This window comes from Aedes albopictus, chromosome 2 (genome assembly GCF_035046485.1).
Source record: "Aedes albopictus strain Foshan chromosome 2, AalbF5, whole genome shotgun sequence".
Classification (NCBI taxonomy): domain Eukaryota; kingdom Metazoa; phylum Arthropoda; class Insecta; order Diptera; family Culicidae; genus Aedes; species Aedes albopictus.
In genome coordinates this window covers 222,758,170-222,777,109 of record NC_085137.1, presented here as the reverse complement: position 1 = coordinate 222,777,109, position 18,940 = coordinate 222,758,170, and the positions used below count along the sequence as shown (strand labels likewise).

General features: G+C 37.9%; 1 protein-coding gene across 4 annotated transcripts in view; it reads right to left on the bottom strand.

Moving 5' to 3' along the window:
• The window catches only part of LOC109412936 (uncharacterized), a 118,715-nt gene that overhangs the window by 86,720 nt on the left and 13,055 nt on the right, over nucleotides 1–18,940 (bottom strand). Inside the window, exon 1 of one of the 4 annotated variants that reach the window (XM_062851199.1) lies at nucleotides 17,352–17,481. The exons of the other annotated variants lie outside the window; for them this stretch is intronic. The gene's annotated coding sequence lies outside the window, so the exon portion shown is untranslated. Of the gene's footprint in view, nucleotides 1–17,351; nucleotides 17,482–18,940 lie in introns of those variants that run through there. 4 annotated transcript variants of the gene reach the window in all.

Below are 18,940 nucleotides of genomic sequence, written 5' to 3'. Positions count from 1 at the left end.
ATTGCAAGCAAAGTGTGAGACAGATTTTGATGTTTTCGTGACTCTCTTTAGTTATGCTCATCTCAATCTGTGCAGCAGAAGCTGGTTGCAAAAATCGTTCGGATAACGAGAGAAACTTGCTTATAACAGCGCAGCTGCCGATCCGCAATACGGCTGCGCTGGTATTTGTACAGAGCTGCCCTTGGAGTTGCCAGTAGGACATTCAGGTAGGTGAATGTAATGAACTCGCCTGCATCTGTACTTTTTTGATATAAACGATGCGCCTGGCGAAATAGATCCAAAAAACCCGGATTAATCCACCTAGTGGTGATAGTGCCTTTCTCGTCGAATATGTACTCATAATCTCTCCGTCGACGTAAGCATTCTGAATCCTGTGAATAATTTATTTATAATAACAACCTTAAATATAATTTATTTCACAACCAAAAATCACTTTACAGTCTTCGATAAACTTTTTCCTGCACACTTCAGGCTATATTTTATTATCATTGGTTACTAGATTAAAAAAAATAACCAAAAAATGGAAGCAAGTGACATTTTTCGTACTGAATCCAATTCAAATTAAAACCATATCATAGAGCGCAAGGAGCAATCAGTCAGATCAAAATTTTGCGCAGCAATTTTAGACGCAAAAAGGGGATTGAAAAACTTTGCTCGAGGTTGATGGGATTAAATTTCAATGTTCTCATGGAACCCCCATTCTACTGCATATTTACACCTCAGGAATATGAGAAGATGTGATTTGATGAGCCTGCATCAGTTTTGTCAATATCTTGGTCAATATTTTGTTCTCTTACACATATTTATCGCTTGCATTGATTATTTTCACTGTTTTTACCACTTCCTGTAAGATACCCGGAACCGGTTCCAAGACTGTACCTATTGTCTCAAATATGGTCTGAGACTAGTCTCATGCTAACTGTTCAACAGGTTTTCTGAAAAGCCGAAAATTGATGTGCATGCATGGATTTGATTCATTTTACATTTTGGTCATTCTGGCGGGACATACAAGACGGGTTCTACCGGTAGTCTCTAATGTGACATTTTTTTTTGTAAATCGTTCATCAATTTATCGGAAAAGCCGTGGTTTGATATGTCGCATGAATGGGTTTGGCTCTTATATGCATTTGACCAATTCCAGCAAAACACCCGGAACCGGTTCCGGAATACTACTGGTTGTCTCAAATATGGTTTGAAACCATTTTCTTGCTTACCGTTTATCAGGTTACCTAAAGAGCCGCGATTTGATGTGTTGCATGGATTTGGTTCACTTTTACATTTGACCACTTCCGGCGGGACATACGGAACTGGTTCTACAGCACTACCGGTAATCTCTGCTGGCTGTTTTCCTGCTTACTGTTCACCAGGTTATCGAAAAACCCGCTATTTGATGTGTCGCATGCATGGGTTTGGTCAAGGGTTTAGATCACTTTTATATTGGACCACTTCCGGCGGGATATCCGGAGCCGGTTCCGGAACACAACCGGTAGTCGCTGCTGTAATTAAAGGCTATTTTCCTGCTTACCGTTGTGCAGGTTATTGGAAAAGCTGCAATTTAATGTGTCGTATGCATGGGTTTGTTTCCTATCTACATTTGATCACTTCCGGCGGGACACACGGAGCCGGTTCCTGAACACTACCGGTAGTCTTTGCTGTGATCTAAAGCTATTTTCCTGCTTACCGTTCTTGAGGTTATCGAAAAAGCTGTTATTTAATGTGCCGCATGCATGGGTTTGGTTCCCATCTATATTTGACCACTTCCGGCGGGACACACGGAACCGGTTCCGGAATACTACTGATTTCCCTAAATATAGTCTGATTCCATTTTATTGCTAACCGTTCATCAGGTTATCTATAGAGACGCGATTTGATGTGTCGCATGCATGGGTTTGGTTCAATTTTATATTTGGCCACTTCCGGCGGGGCACCCGGAACCGGTTCCAGAACACTACCAGTAGTCTCTGCTGGGTCAAAGGCTATTTTCCTGCTCACTGTTCATCAGGTTATCGAAAAAGCCGCTATTTGATGTGTCGCATACATGGATTTGGCTCACTTTTGTATTTGGCAACCTCCGGCGGGACATCCGGAACCGATTCCGGAATACTACAGGTTCAGATATGGACTGAGAGTATTTTCCTGCTTTCCGTTCGTCAGGTTATCGAAAAAGCCGCGGTCTGATATGTCGCATGCATGGTTTTGTAGCATTTTCATATCTGGCCCCTCCCTGGGGTACTGATCCGGAACACCTAAATGGCCATAACTCCGGAACGGCTGAACCGATCTGAACCATTTTCAATAGGAAACAATGGGACCGGATTCCGCGTCGAATGAACCGTCGGTCATAAAAATCGGTTGAGGTTTACTGCCAAAAAGTGATGTGAGTTTATTTTGTACACACACATACTCACACACACACATACACACACACACACATACATACACACACACAGACATCACCTCAAATCGTCGAGCTGAGTTGATTGGTATATGTGACTCGACCCTCCGGGCCTTCTATCAAAAAGTCATTTTTGGAGTGAACATATAGCCTTTCCAGTACACTTAGTGTACGAGAAAGGCAAAACACTTAATTTTCATCATCCACTGGCTCTCCAATTGGATCCCCTCACCGTACAATATCATTTTTACAAATATGACCCCATATGTAATCTCGCATTTAAGATTACAATTGAGTCTCAACATGTGCATTTTTTTTTTAATCTTTCTTCTTTTAATATCAACAGAATTACATACATTCCAAGTGATACAATTTTGCTTAATTCTAATACTAATTATAATCTAATTAATTTTAAACCTATCTAACCTAACAGAAACAAACAATTCATACAGAAGCCGAAAAAACTTGACAAAACATTTTACGAAGGGTACAACGAGGTAAATGAAAATCAAAAACTTGAGAACATCGATTGAAGCAGCGACACATACTAGTGAAAGGTTCATTATGAGCATAATTTGTTCGAGCTCCTCGAATAAAAAGAAAGGCATTAGAGCGAAGTTGTCGATGGGGCATATTTATGTTAAGGAGTGACAACAAATGTGGACAGTCAATGTTCGACTGTAAAAGGTCTGAAATGAAAAGCGTTTTGGCTACATCGCGCCGCGCACTTAGCAGCTCTAGCCCTATCAGTTTGCAGTTTGCATTTGAAGTTGTTAAAGAATGTCAACTTGAAGTTGGATAAATGATCACGCAAAGTTGAAGTTACTAATGTTGCCAAATGAAATCGTATGAAATTGTGAGATTCGTATACGATTTCACCTAATCTGGTATTGCCCTTTATATAATTCTAACTAAATTAGTTCATTATTATAACTTTAAACTAACATCCTTATATGACTTCTGGTTTGCTGGGTATCTTAGGGCATCCAAGAACTTTTGCGGGTAGTGGCCTTAAGATCTACAAGCGTAATCGATGGATTGTAGTTACATTCCTGATATCGGCACCTACATTTCAAAAGGGCGTAACTGCATTTTGAAACAAACCACTCTTTCACATCTGTGGGTCATATTTTAAGTTTCCCACGAAATTCACAAACATTACTAGACAGAGAAATTGCTCTTCTTTCCTATACTGGCGGTGATTTGCATGGCGGCATTGAAATACGATCTACAGATGTGAAAGAGGGGTTTGTTTCAAAATGTAGTTACGCCCTTTTGAAATGTTGGTGCCGATATGGTGTAACATCCTACATGTCCATGGAGCATAGTTCTGAAGAGATGTTGTTTTCAAGGATATTCTAGGGCATCCTAGAACTTCCGTGAATAAAGACCTTAAGATCGACAAGCGTAATCGATGGATTGTAGTCACATTACTAATACGGTGCAACATCCTACAGGTCCATAGAGCATAGTTCTGTAGAGACGTAGTTTTCAAAGATATTCTAGGACCTCCAAGAACTTCCGAGAGTTCAGGCCTGAAAATCTACGAGCGTAATCAATTATCTTTGCTATATTATTGATGTGGTGTAATATCCTACAGATCCATGGAGCATAGTTCTGTAAAAAAGAAACTTCCCAAATATGCTCTCGGTCATCCAAGAATTTCCGCGAATTAAAAATTCAAGATCTACAACCGTAATAAATGGATTTTCGTTAAATTAATGATACGGTGTAACATCCTACAGGTGTATTTAGCATAATTCTGAAGAGAAGTTATTTTCAAGGATGTTCTAGGGAAACCAAGAACTTTCACGAGTAGTGGCCTTAAGATCTACAAGCGTAATCGATGAATTGTAGTTACATTACTGATACGATGTAACATCCTACAGGTCCATGGAACATAGTTCTGACGATAAGTAATTTTCAAGGATATCTTAGGGCATCCAAGAACTTCCGCGAGTAGTGGCCTTAAGATCTACAAGCGTAATCGATGGATTGTAGTTACATTACTGATACGGTGCAACATCCTACAGGTCTACGGAGCATTGTTCTGTAAATAAATAATTTTCAAACATGACCTCCAATTTTGATCTGCAAGAACTTACGCGAGTAAAGGCCAGAAGATCTACAAACAAAGCCAATGGTTTCTTGCTACATTACCGATCCCAGAGGTCCATTGAGCATTGTACTGAAGAGTATTTATTATAGATATGCTAGGTCTTCCATGAACTTCCGCGAGTTAAGGCCACCCCCTTTCCTTATTAACTCTCTAAAACACACCTCGGATATCTGAAGGTGAGGACATTTCAAATATTTTCAGATTTCCCTCAGTTTTTTTTTACACGGATTCCCGAATCAGCACGGTATTTTTTTACACGGACTCGCGAATTAACACGTTTTTTTACACGGTTTTTTTTTTACACGGGACGTATCCCCCGTGTAAAAAAAGACCTTAGTGTATTCCAGGATTTCCTCTTGGTATTCCTGCAAGGAATTTCTCTACGTATTCCTCCTGGAAATACTTCAGTGATTTTTTCTGGAATTCTAGGGTCCCCAGAAGATATATTCCGGATTTAAAACTGGGATTCCTCTCAGAAATCTATTGAAGATTTCTCTTATGATTGGTGGATTCACAATCCATTAGAAATGTTCTCCGAAATTCTTTCTATAACTCCTCCAGTAATTCCTTCCAGACCGCTTCCCACGATTCCTTCAGGTATACTTCCGGAGTTTTCCCCCGGGATTCCAGTACAGTTTTTATCCCAAACACTTCGGAATACTTCCAAGAATTTCTTCTGAGATTTCTCCTGTGATTCTTCCAGGAAGCCCTAAGATTTTCTCAGGTATTCTGCGCAAGTTTCCTACCGAGATTCCAGCAGTAGTTTCTCTCAGCATTCCACTCTGGATTACTTCATTGATTAAACTCCGAGATTCCTTCCTTCCGGTATTCCTAGTGAGATTCCTCTAAGGATTCCTGCTGAGATTCCATATTCGATACTTTCCGGTTTTTCTACTGGGATTATTCCTGGCATTCCTTGCCCGATTCCTCAACGGAGCACCTAAGATTTTTTCGAGTATTTTTCCGAAATTAATTCTCTCCAATGGAATTTCTACAAAGACTCCTGACAAACCTATTCGCAGTTGTCCTCCAGGTAATTTTACAAGCGTCCCTCCTGGGATTCCTGCAGGGATTCCTCCTGAACTCCATCGGTTTCTGATTAGCAAACTAGAGATGATGAAGCAAAGAAAATGAAAAAAAAACAGAAAGGTGTTACATTGAAGACCCAATTCTGTCAGCCCAGGTTCTGTCAGGCAACAGTTTGAGTAACAGTAAGCATAATTTCCAAAGAAATTGGTGAAGAAATTTGTAGAGTAATCCCTGGAACCTGTAAAGATATATCTGTTAAAATCCTCTGAAAAAAAACAATGGAGAAATCCTTGGTGAAATTTCTGGAGTAATCGTTGGAAGAGTTCCTGAAGAATTTTTCCGAGAAATTAGTAGACAAAATTGAGCAGGAATTCCGGAAGCAATCCCGTTGGAAGTTTCTGTAGAAATCTCCAGCAGAGTTCCAGTTCTCAGTTCCGCGGACATTTTCAGGGAAGTGGACGCAGGAGTTCACTGCTGCTGCATCCGAGTAATTGTCTTTCTAGGAATCCCTAGAGGAAATCCTGGGAAGAATTCTTGGGTAATTTCTTGGAAAATCATTGGAGGAATTCCTTCTGAAATCTCTAAAGAAATCCTTGTTAGGATTCCAGATGAAATTCCACGGAGAAAATCCCGAAAAAAAATCTAGGGGAATACCAAGAGATACTCATGTAGGGGAAGCACAAGGACATCCCGGATAAATACCAAGAGCAAACCCAGAAATTCCATACAGTAATTGGAAATTCTGGAAAAATCCTCTGAGGGATTCGTGGATAAATTGCTAAAGTAATTTGAAAAGTAACTGAAAACATCCATAAAACAAATTTTACAAAATCCATTGGGAGATCCCCGGAAAAATCCCTAGATCAATTTCTGAAGGAATCCGAACAGAAAATTCTTAAGGCCTAGAGGAATTCCTGGGAAAAGTCCTGCAGGCATACCAGCAAAAGTTTCTGGATAATTCTTAGTTGGAGTTTCTGGAGGAATCCCAAGAAAAACTTTTGTAGGATTATGCCTGGAAAAGTTCTTTGGGATTTTTATAAAAATGCTCGGTAGAACTTCTGGACGAATTCCCGGAAATATTCATAGTAGAAATTCTTGGAGGAACCGAACCAAGAATTTTTGAATCCCAACACAAATTCGTGAAGGTTTTCCAATATAACTTCTGGAAGAACCCCAAGAAGAATTTATGGTGGAATCTCAATATGATGCCAGCAGGCAGAAGACATTAACTGATTAATTTTGATTATAAAATAACAATTTTAAATAAAACGCACTACATATTATTTTCGTTGTTCAAAAAAGGCTGACAAAATCTGATCACCACTGTAATAGATATTTTAGATTTTTGTAAATATAGAGTTTCTGTTTTTTCTTGTAAAACTATATTTTCGTTTTTGTATTCAAATTTTCCAATTCAACCTTATTGAAGGTTTCTAATTGGCTTCTTTAGCGGTGTTGAGATAATTTCATATTCTGAATCTGCATGCGAAACTGAGCCGATATCCAAATTTTCATGAATTTTGGTGCCCGGGGACCTATTTGAAAATAAATTTAAAGTTTGTATGGGAGCGATTTCTCGAATCACCCCTCGTCGTATTTTGCATTGGATGGAGCTGTCAAACAGTTACCCAGCTGTCAAAAGGTGATTTCAAGAAATCTCTTTGAAATTGATTTTAGGTATCAAAATAAAGTTCTAAAAATCTTAAAAAAAAATCATAGTGGCTCAGAAAAGGGTGCTCTTTCGCATAAAATCAAGAAATCGATACATTTTTCTTAATTTAAAAACCCAATTGTTAGATTCCTTGGGCGTCGACAGATTTATGAATAATAATATTTCATTTCCTAAAATTTTAATGCCGGTTATCTAATCAATTTCCTCAGTTTGTCAAGATGTTTTTTTTAATTTGATACCATATGAATTTTCAGAGGCGAATGACTCAAGTTAAAACCTCTTTATTAAATAATAATAATAATAAATATGAATTACCTTAAAATAACTTTCTAGTGCTACATCGCAAACACACTTGGAAACCTCCTGAACAACAACAGTACGGGCCAAGAACGATACCCACGTTGTGTGTAGGTAACGTTGATGTTTTGTTCGCCTCTGTCGAACGAGAGTGCAATACATCTGAAAAAGATTCACCGCTCGCGCGCCGGGTGCTGTAACAAACTTCGCTAACAAGGTATACGAGCCGAGTGATAAATGAGTTTCACTTTATGCATCAACCCCCAGCCAGAAGATGATGCGGCTTTTCAATCTGGTAGGTATCGGGTAAGTATACGGGCGCTTCAGCGTCATCTGACGACGACGTCGACGATAGGCAGGCGGAACAGCGAGACGGTTTGGTCATATTGTGGAATGCCACCGCCGCCGCCGGCTCGATCTGTTGGTTTTGAAATTGCTTTGTATACGACAGACAGCGCACTGAATGTATGCTCAACTAATTATTGGATCCATTGCTCGGCTTGGAAAGAAAAAAAAATGCGCCCAGACGGGAAGCTGGGCAAATGTCAGCCGATCAATTGCCATCGCGATAGTGTGAAAAATAAAGCTGGAACGCTAGAAACTTCACGTTTTGTCTTCGTTCTGACCCCGTTGTGAAGTTGATCATTTTAGATAACACAATTAGTAATTACTAATTAGCAGCAAGAGATGGCAGAATTGCTAGTTATTGGAAAATAAGAGAACTTCTTTAAAAACAAATCAATGATAGTTAAGTGTTTATTTATAAGTTAATTTTCCTCTGCGTCTTCTTCTTCCTCACCTACCTTTCTTCTCTTTCTTCTCTTTCATTTCATTTTCCTTCTTTTCTTCTTCTTTTCATCCCTCTACTTTTTCTTCTTCTTCATTTTCCTATTTTTTCGGTTTTGAGTAATGTCCGAGGAGTCTGTTTGTCAGCTCAGTGCCTCATAACCAGAAACCACTTCCACAGTTCTTTAACTCTTTGAGGTCTGAATTTTTCCAAGCGTTATTACTTAATTTTGTTACCGTATTTTCAAAGTTTCACTGCCAAAAAAATAAAAAAAATAGTTAAAAAGGGTGTAGATATTTCTTTCGGAAATATTAGCATATTTTTGGGAAATTCCAAAAGGAGTTGTTATAGAAATTTTCTAAGAAACCCCTCTGCAAGGACTCAGGCAGAAATTTCCGATGAAATATTTGGTAACAATCTTGAAGAAACTTTTAAAGAAATTGAATTTTCTCCTTAGAAAATCATTGAAAGAACCCGATTCAGGTATTCCTAAAGGAATCCTTGGATAAATTTTCGAAAAAAAATCATTCAATTTACAAGGAAATGCCTCTTGGAATCATTGATGGTTTTTGTTCAAAAATTCTATGAACAATTTCTCTAAAAATTTTTGAAGGTACTCCTAAAAGATTCCTTGGAGATTTTTCAAAAGGGTGTTTCTGGGAAGAATTTGTTAAGAAATCTTCAAATGACAGCTTAAATGAATTTTAGACGGAATGCATGAGAAATATCCATGGTAGGCTACTTGTAGGAATTCTCGAAGTGTGCATGGAGAAATTTCTGAGCGAATGACACGAAAACGCTTGATGATTCTTCCTGAAGGGACCATTGAAGACTTTCCTAAAGATATACTAGGATATATGCTTGAAGGAATTCAAAAAGGATACTTGTAGAAATTCTGAAATAATCTTTTGAGAAATTGCAAAAGGAATATTAGGAATGAATTCTTTACCAACCTTTCAGAATTCAGAAATTTCAGAGAAATCCTTGGAGGAGTTCTGGGCAATCTCAAGAAATATGAAATATGCCTCGAAAATAACGCTAGATGAATCTGTGGAAGAATTCCAGAATAATTCTTGGAGAAATTCTTAAGATATCTTCGAAGAAATTCTTAGGGAAACCTTGGAGGGAGTTCTGATGAAATTTTTGGAAGAATTTGCTATGCTATCCTTGCTGGAGCTGTTTGATGAACACTTGGGAAAATTTCTAAAGAAAAACTTAGAAGGGTTCGTAAGAGAATGAATTGCAAAATTTTTGAGATTTTGTTTGTAGGATTTCTCAAGAAAAATTTCCTCAATTATCTTTGAAGCAACTCCAACATGATTGGTTGGAAAAATCCGCAAATGAATACTTGGAAGAGTGCCTGAATCATTTTGATTTTTTTTAAAGGAATTCTTGTACGTATTTCTTGAGAAATTGTATAAAGAATTTTTTTTTCAGTAAAGAATTTGAGAAACCCTTTGAGGACTCCTTGGAGGTATTTAAAACAGAAACCCATGGATAGATACCTGAAGCACCAATTTAAAAAAATACTTGATGATAACTTCGCTGGAATCTCTTGAAGTATTATTAAGGAATTTCTAATCTTTATTCTTAACTTGTTCACCTCACTTGAAATTATCAACAGATATTTGGACGCAGAACGGGTGTTCTTAGGTGCAGAACAAGTCAATCGGAACTGATCGGATCGTACATTTAGTTGCAATTATTGAGATTGATTTGCGATCAGTTTTAGTACAACTTGATCGTGCTGTGAATTGGGTTTTCAGGTAGTCAGATTTGTGAGACCAACCCAATGGTCTGTTATCCCACCGCGTAGACAGATAGTTACTTACTCATTTGAGCGTTTCGCTGATCTATGATCGGCTATCGATGATGGGTTCCGTGATTCTGTTAGTGAGAGCACTGCAGTATAGAATTGAGAACCCAAACATTCTTTTTGATCATCCATTCTACGGCTCCTCCTCCTCTCTTCTTCTTGGCGTAACGTCCTCACTGGGACAAAGCCTGCTTCTCAGCTTAGTGTTCTATGAGCACTTCCACAGTTATTAACTGAGAGCTTCCTCTGCCAATGACCATTTTGCATGTGTATATCGTGTGGCAGGCACGAAGATACTCTATGCCCAAGGAAGTCAAGGAAATTTCCTTTACGAAAAGATCCTGGACCGACCGGGAATCGAACCCGTCACCCTCAGCATGGTCATGCTGAATACCCGTGCGTTTACCGCCTCGGCTATATGGGCCCTTCCATTCTACGGCATTTCTAACAAAAATCTGTAGCATGCTGCTATTTTGTAGCAGATGACAAATTCTTGCAAATTCTTTTAAGAAAATCATGATAGAATTCATATAGAAATATTAATCTTTAAAGGAACTTCTGCAGGAGGTCTTGAATGAATTCCTGGCAGATATTGTAAAATATCTTCAGAAACTCTTGAAGGATTGTCTTGAGAAGTTATTGGAGGAGCAAGGATCAGACAGGAATGTGATTATTTAAGAAATTCTTTCAGAATTTCCTTAGCGATTCATTTTAAAAATTTCTAATTGAATGCATGAAGGAATTCCTACAGGAACGCATAAGGAGAATCCTGAAGGAATCATTGATAGAATTTCTAAAAAAATTTTAGTGTAATTATTAAAGAAATACTTTGATAATGTTGAACGAATCGAAGATTTTTATAGGAATTCTTGAAAAACATTCTGAAAAAATCTTTGGAGAAATTCCTGGAGCAATCCTTGGAGAAACTCCTCAAGGATAAACTGAAGAATTACTTGGTAAAATCGTTAGAGGAAAACCATAAAGGCTTGAAATGATAGAATCCTTGAAAAAATGCTGATGACATATTTGCAGAACCCACTACAACAATTCTGAGAAGAATTTCTGAAAAATTGCTTGCTTGAGGAATTTCTGAAAAAATAATCCTACAATTTTTTATGGGTTTTTGTAAGAATGTTGCAGAAATAAATGGAGAATTAATTGCTATTTTTACAGGATTTTTTTTTTATTTAATCCGTAAACACCCGGACGATCTTATCTTGGTAGAAAGTTTATTATATTAAAGGGAAATAGTTGTGCTTAGAAACGCATAGTACCTCCCCCCCTTTGCACCCTCCCCCCTCCTTTTACTGGTAGCCGAAAATACGGCTTTTATATATTCCATGATCCATGACATGCAATGAATTATAACATCATAGTCTGTTGAAGTTTTGATCCCAGAGCTATTCTCAGGCCTCCGAAATACTCCGAAGTTTATGTCACGAATCCAACATTCTAACCCAAATTTTATACACGATGAATGATCACAGAACATAGTCTACGGTACTCAAAAAGCCCCAAAGCACCCTAGAAAATTCATGGTACCTGAATTGGGTAATCTAGGTAATCCAAACTACTCTGGAATTCATTTCCTTAAGATCTACAACATCTACCATAATTTGTGTTCATTAGACCTCGCAACGTCATGAGCAACTCGACATTGTGGTAGTTGAACATTCCGTAAAATAAGAAATGGCCTCCAATACACTTTAAAGTTTGGGTTACAATATCTACGTACTGTATCATTCTTAAATTGTAAAAAATATTCGTGGAATGTAGTCAATACTGCCGATGGAGCCTCAGTGCACAACTATAATGCTTTTGGTACATTCGAGGGATATTCCAGGCTTTCCAAACTATTCTGGAATTAGGACCTTCAAGGCTCTACTCTTGTTTTTCTTCACTCTATCGGCTTAATTCTAGGCTTAGAGTCTTTTAGAGTCTCAGAGTGCAATTCTGATAACTTGGCAACAGGGTGATCTAGGCCATCCAAGCTATTCTGAAATTAAGACCTTCAAGATCTACATACTCTAACCTTGTATCACTTTACTTTATCGGTGTAGTTCCTCTAAAACCAGCTTTCTCAAACTATGGGTCGCGACCTATTAGCCTTATAAGAAATACACGTGTTGGTAAAAACATTTGACAAACGCTGCTCCAAAAAATCCTCCAGGAATTCCTCCAAGACTTTCACTAAGTATTTTTCAAAGAATCTTTCCTAGTACACCTCTAAGAATTTCTGCCAATAATTCCTTCAAGAATTCTTCCAGGAATTTTTCAAGAAATTCGTCGATTTTTTTCCAGGAGTTCCTCCAAGAGTTCTGCCAGAAATTCCTAAAAGAATCCCTCCAGGGTTTTTTTCTAAGAATCCTTCAAGAATTCCACCAGGAATTTCTCCAAAAAAATTTTCCAGCTATTATCTAAAAGTTCTGCCAAAAAATCCTCAAAGAATCTCTATAATTATTCCTTCAAGAATTCCTGTAGGAATTTCTCCATAAATTCTTCCAAAAAAACTTTAGGGACCAAGATTACTTTCAGGCATTTCTCTAGAAATTTCTTCAGGAATTCGTGAAGAAATTTTTCAAGGAATTTCTACAGAAATTACTCCAGAAAATCCTCCAGGATCTTTATCAGGAATTCCTCGAAAAATTCTTCCAGAAATTCCCCCAGGGATTTTTTTAAGATTTTTTTTTCAAGAATTCTTACAGAAATTCCTCCATGAACACCTCCAGAATCCTTCAGGAAACGTTCATAAATTCCTCAAGTAAATATTCTTGGGATTATTCTAAATATTCAGAGATTTTCTCAGAAATTTTTCCGAAAAAAATTAAAAAAATTAAAAGAATTCATCCAGGAATTCCTCCAAAACATCTGGCCAGAATTCAAACAAGAATTCCTCCACAAATTCCTCCAAAAAATCCTGCAGGACCTTCCCCAATAATTTCAACAGAGGTCCCTCTTAGACTTTTGCCAAGAATCACTTCAGGTATTTTGCCAGAAATACCTCCACGGATTTTTTTTTCGAAAATTCATCCAAAAATACCTTCAGAAATTCCTTTATGAATACCTCCAGCTTTCTTCAGGAAACCTCCAGAAAGTACTGATGAAAATATTCCTGGGACAACTCTAGGAATTCCTCCGAGATTTCCTTTAGGGAATTCTCCAGGGACTGCTTCCTAAGGAAATTCTTCTAGGAATTCCTGTAGGATTTCTTTTAATTTTTGAAGTTTTTTTCTAAGTTTTATTTTCTGGAGAAATTTTTGGATGATTTCCTAGAGTATTTCCTGTAAGAATTCATGGAGGAATTCCTTAAATAATTCCTGCAGGAATTCACGCGAGGAATTCCTAATGCATTTCCCGGAACAAATCTTGGAGAATTTCTTTAAATAATTCTTGGAGAATTTCTTGAAGGAATTCCTAGAGAAATTCCTGAAACAATTCCTGGTGAAATTTCTGGAGTATTTCCGGGAGTAGTTCCAATAGTAATTCTTGCAGCAACTCCTGTAGGAATTCGTGCAGTTATTCTTGGATGTATTTCCATAATAAAGCCTGCAGTACTTTCTGGAAGAATTCATTTAGTAATTTGCGAAGGAATTTTTAATGAATTTCATGGGAGAATTCTTAGAGGATTTCCTGGAGTAATTCCTGTAGGAAATCCTAAAACAATTCCTGAAGGAATTCCTTGAGGAATGACTGATGCAATACCTGGAAGAACCCCTGTTGGAATTGCTGGAGGAACTCCGGGATGAATTTATGGAAGTATTCCAGGAGGAACCCCTGAAAGAATTTCTGGAGGACACCGCACCGTGAAGGATTTTCTGAAGGAATCCCTTGATGAATTCCTAGATGAATGAGCAGTTATTCCTGGAGAAACTCCTGGAGGAAGTCCTTGAGGAATATCTGGAAAAATTACCCGGGAAAATCCCCCGAAGAAATTTCCTGGAGAAATTTCTGGAGTTTTCATTGGAAGAATTCCTGAAGGAAACTCTGGAGGAATTCCTGAAGAAATCCCTGGATTAGTTGTTGGAGGAATCCTTAATAAATTTCTTGTGCCAAAACTTATAGCAAACAGATCGTCTGATAATGCTGAACATTTAACATTTAAAGGAATAACATCAATAAGAAAATCTTAAATTTTGGCCTAAATTACCAACCGTATACATTTTTTCACACGCGTTAGATCACTTTGCGGTATTCGGCAAAGTTTTTCGGCATATCCTAGATTATACTTTCAAGTCGTTAGTTAGATCGTTTTAGACAAAAAATTCCAACTTGTGAGAAAAAATCGAGATGCACGGTTTTCCATACTAAATCCCGTACAAATTGCAATTGCATTGCGGAATACGAGGATGCAACCAATCGCTCTCAAATTTTGTACAGTTAGTTTGGATGCTAAAAGGAATCGAAAAATCATTGTTCCAAAAAAATGACCTTGTTGACCCATTCTAATATACATATACATAGAAGATAGGCATCTATCAATCTTCAAATAGATCCAGCAATAATAGTGGATTGGGCAACGTTTTCTCTCGTAAAAGAAAAAAACCTATCCCAACATTTTGGCCACCCCCTGTAGATTTGTATTTAAAGTTCTCCACTCCAAGTTAGTTTGAATGACCTAACTGAACAATGTAAATGAGTGGCCTTTGTTTTTTTTTTCTAGAGATTCACGTGTTACAGCAGATTACGTAATTCTATAATTGGTTGCCAAAATAAACCAAATTACTTCTGTAGATTTGAAGGACTGAATTTCAGCACAGTTCAGAACACCTAGACCATTCAAAGAAATGAAAAACTTTTCCTGTTGTACATTTCTCCAAGAAGCTTCTCCTTTTTCTTTGTGGTTCTACGTCGCCACAGGGACTTGTCCTACCTCGCTTAAACTTAGTGTTCTTTGAGCACTTCCACACGCAGAAAAAAACATGGTAAAATCAAAAATATTTCAGGTAAACTCAAATACATTGTCAATTTGTTCTGGCAACAAAAATAAAACTGTTTGGAGCAAATCGAACGTCACATTTGAAGCAAATTCAATCCATTTTTGAAACAAACATGCTTTTTCTGACAGGTTATGTTAGAAACAAATGTAAAAAAAAATGTTTTTTGTGGCAGGTCGGCCCTACGGAAATATTTGTTTTCCAATTAAATTTACAAAGACATTTCCTTCTCTAGGATAACCCACTTCCCGCGTGGCACTTTCAATGCCAACATCATGTAGATAACATACGCTCCCGAAATCAATGGGATTTCGTAGAAACTTTTGGTGAAATTTGACTTTTTTTGCAAGAGGAAATCTTGTTTGGTGCTGCAGCTGGAACTTGTTTGTTTTGTTTATGTTCTCGACGGCGGAACGGGGGGCTCTTCAATGGGTATTGTAGAAATCAATATGTAGTTGAGTTAGTTTCAAAAATTAATACATTAATTTTAAATATTTTATCAGTTTATCGAATAAACATGAACATTTTTGTTTCAAACGAACGAAATTTGTTTCCGTGGCACAGTTATTAATTGAAGGGCTTTCTTTGCCTGCCATTGCATGAATTTGTATATTGTGAGGCAAGTACAATGATACACTGTATGCCCAGGGAGTCAAGAATTTTTTTCTGACCGGAACGGGAATCAAACCTGCCGTCTCCGGATTGGCGATCTATAGCCTTAACCACTAGGCTAACTGGAGACTCCAAGAAGCTAAGAGTTCTAGTTTGAAAACATTACAAAGTAGACTCTATAAGAAGAAAATGTCGTCGACTGATCGTTTTCCTAACTATTAGCCTTAACAATAATAATAAAAAAATAGATGAAAAACATTGATGAAGGTCTACTGTTAGAAAATTTACCTTTCACCAACAAACGGTACGATGTATCCATCGATGCAATAGCATCAGCAGCCAAACTTCTCTACAAAAGAAAATCCAATTTCTCGTCCTCCAAATGGTACGTTCACCAAGTTGCAACCACTGCGACCAAGAATTATAAATAAACACGCTGGCTGATGTTGGCGAATAACGTACACCGTAGCTACCTACATATTCGCACCACACTTAAACATACCCGAACCAAGCAAGAGCGAAACGTATGTTACTCAACGCTCATCGTTCCTCCAAACCGAGCTTTATTACGATACACGGTTTGGAATCTATGTTGAAGAGCTCTTCATGGAAAAAGAATGAAAATATGAAGTTTTCATAAATTGTTTACATTTTCACAATTTAAGTCATTCATTTATATTATTCTTTAACACTTGCCCAACATGTACTAAAAACTTTCTGGAAGTATGAAACATTGTTGTGGTATGCTCTTGCCAATATACAAGGCATAGACCAAATGATCGGAACAGGCAAAATTTTCACTTTACAAAAAATGTTCAGCTAATTATAATTTTTCGAAAAGTGCATCAAATATTCTCAAATTTTCACTGTAAGTTGATCAACTATGTATCAGTGGTAAAAATTTGGAAAAGATTGTGCTATTCTGCACGAAGTTGTAAAGATTTTAGAAAAAGGTATAATTATCCGATAGCCAACTTGAACCGAATTCAATGAAATTTTGACCATTTATGACTCAAATAACACAGCGTAACAAAAAATAACTTTTGGTCTGTCTCAAGAGCAAACTTATGTGTCTCTGACAGATTGTAGACCGCTGAATCCGAATCCGGGCTCAGATTTGCTCCAGCACGTCACAATTTTGAGCTACACCTTAATTTATAGGACAAAATATGCGATTTTAGGCTTTTTTTGACTGTAATGAGCTCCGGAAAACGTTTGACTTAACTTGAAATAATGAACAAGAGAAAAAGTTCTGATAACATTTTGAAGAATAGCATAATAGCAACAGTTTTGGGTATTAGAGCACAGGTTGTTCTTTGCATGGTATTTGTAAGGTATTCTCTTCTGCTCGGGAATCGGTACAGAATATTTTAGCTTCAGGGTACGCTTTTGGTACATTATTTATTCGGATTTTTTTTAACTGCACTGATTTTATTTTCACTCTCTAAACATTTTCCGTACCATGATCCATCCCATACGTTCGAAGAATCACGCTTACACCGATCTTGCACGTAGACTTCCTACTATATTGCTTCGGTCAAGGACGATATAATTTTTGCACAAGGACAAGCTCCCGCGGAAATTCTTCATCTTTTCGCGCATTTGTTGTATCCCTTCAGGGAAAAAGTAATTCATCGTTAACCCCTTCAGTAGTACAATAGCCCAGCACAATTGACGGCTGATACCGTACATGTAGGTGACAAATGGAGAATCCACTGATAAAAGCAATTTTCATCCATCACAAGCAAGGTTAGAAAGGTCCACCCCGCACGACACCAATTCGTTATGCTTCTCTCCACGCTGCACAACACCACTTGGCTGGTTCTGGTGGGAAAATTAGGATGAAAATGAAAACTTCAGTAGCGAATATTAGCATTATATTGTGCGTTTAGCACTAAATTGATTTCCGAAAAAACTTCATCGACTTCCGCTGCCTTTCCTATGCGTTAAACATAACGTCGGAAGTAGTGCGCTGTACAGTAAATCTGGTTTTCTATACAGCGCACTACTTCCGACGTTATGTTTAACGCATAGGAAAGGCAGCGGAAGTCGATGAAGTTTTTTTCGGAAATCAATTTAGTGCTAAACGCACAATACACGAGGATGAGCTGCAGAAAGGCGAGTCGAAAAGCGGAGCCTTTTCTCATATTTTCGCGGATTTGTCGATGACATTGACTACCTACCAACTAACATTTAGGCGCAAAGGATTTAATTTCCCCAAAAATAAAACTTACAGCAGAGCGTTAAGGGGCCATCCATTAAGTACGTTTACGGTCTTAGGGGGGAGGGGGGGTTTGTGAAAGTGTGACAAGCAATGTTTTAAGTATAGGAAAACCCCGTACAAAAGGGGGGAGGGGGGTCGAAAATTCCTAATTTTAGCGTGACGTACTTAATGGATGCTCCCTAATGATTAATCATAAATTTTATCATGATCAATTATTAATGATTAAGATTAATCAAAAATCATTAATAATAATCACAAAAAATTATCGTTTAATCCTCAGTTTAATCATTAATCTTAATCACACTGCTTTCGCAATTTAATCATCAATCAGTAATCATAATCATAAGAATACAAATTTAACTCCTAAACTACCAAGGGTCCAAAAAAAGTCGGAAGTCCAACTTTGACAAGGCATTTCTCGGCCGTTTTTCAACCGATTTCAAAACTTTTTTTTGCGATGGAACCGGACAGGTTTCAAGATCATCGTCCATTTAAAAAAATATAAAATAGATGCGTCTACCCAAAGTTATTGCTAATTTACAGAAAACTTTCCGTTTTACGGTAGAACGAAAAGCTACCGCAGCTGTCAGACTACTGATTTTCACTGAGGTATCATCGATCTACCCAAGCGAGCCCTAGCGATGCCTTGGATAGCCTTGGTTACGACGCCGATGATCATAGGGCACTGCACACCGCGGTTGCTAGGGAAAATTCTTTTAAGTCCTTGACGTTTCGTGGCCTTGTTGTTTACGATTTGGACTTAGAAAAATTTTGCTGGTTTTACTGAGGTGCACCCAGGTGGGCAGGGTGGCTTTGATTGAAATTATCAACGCGTGGTTCGTGGGTGGCGGAATGCGCGCGTTCGGGCTCCTACTTGCAAGATTATGAAACCTGACTTGACTACAGTTACGAAGTTCAGCAATTTGTAAGGCATGATTAGCTGATGTCAGGATGAATCATTGACCACATGGTCACCACTGCCCACTCCGGGAACTTCCGGGATGACCCGAAACAACCTGGAGAACCGGTGATAGGGGTCAATTACGTTTATTTAG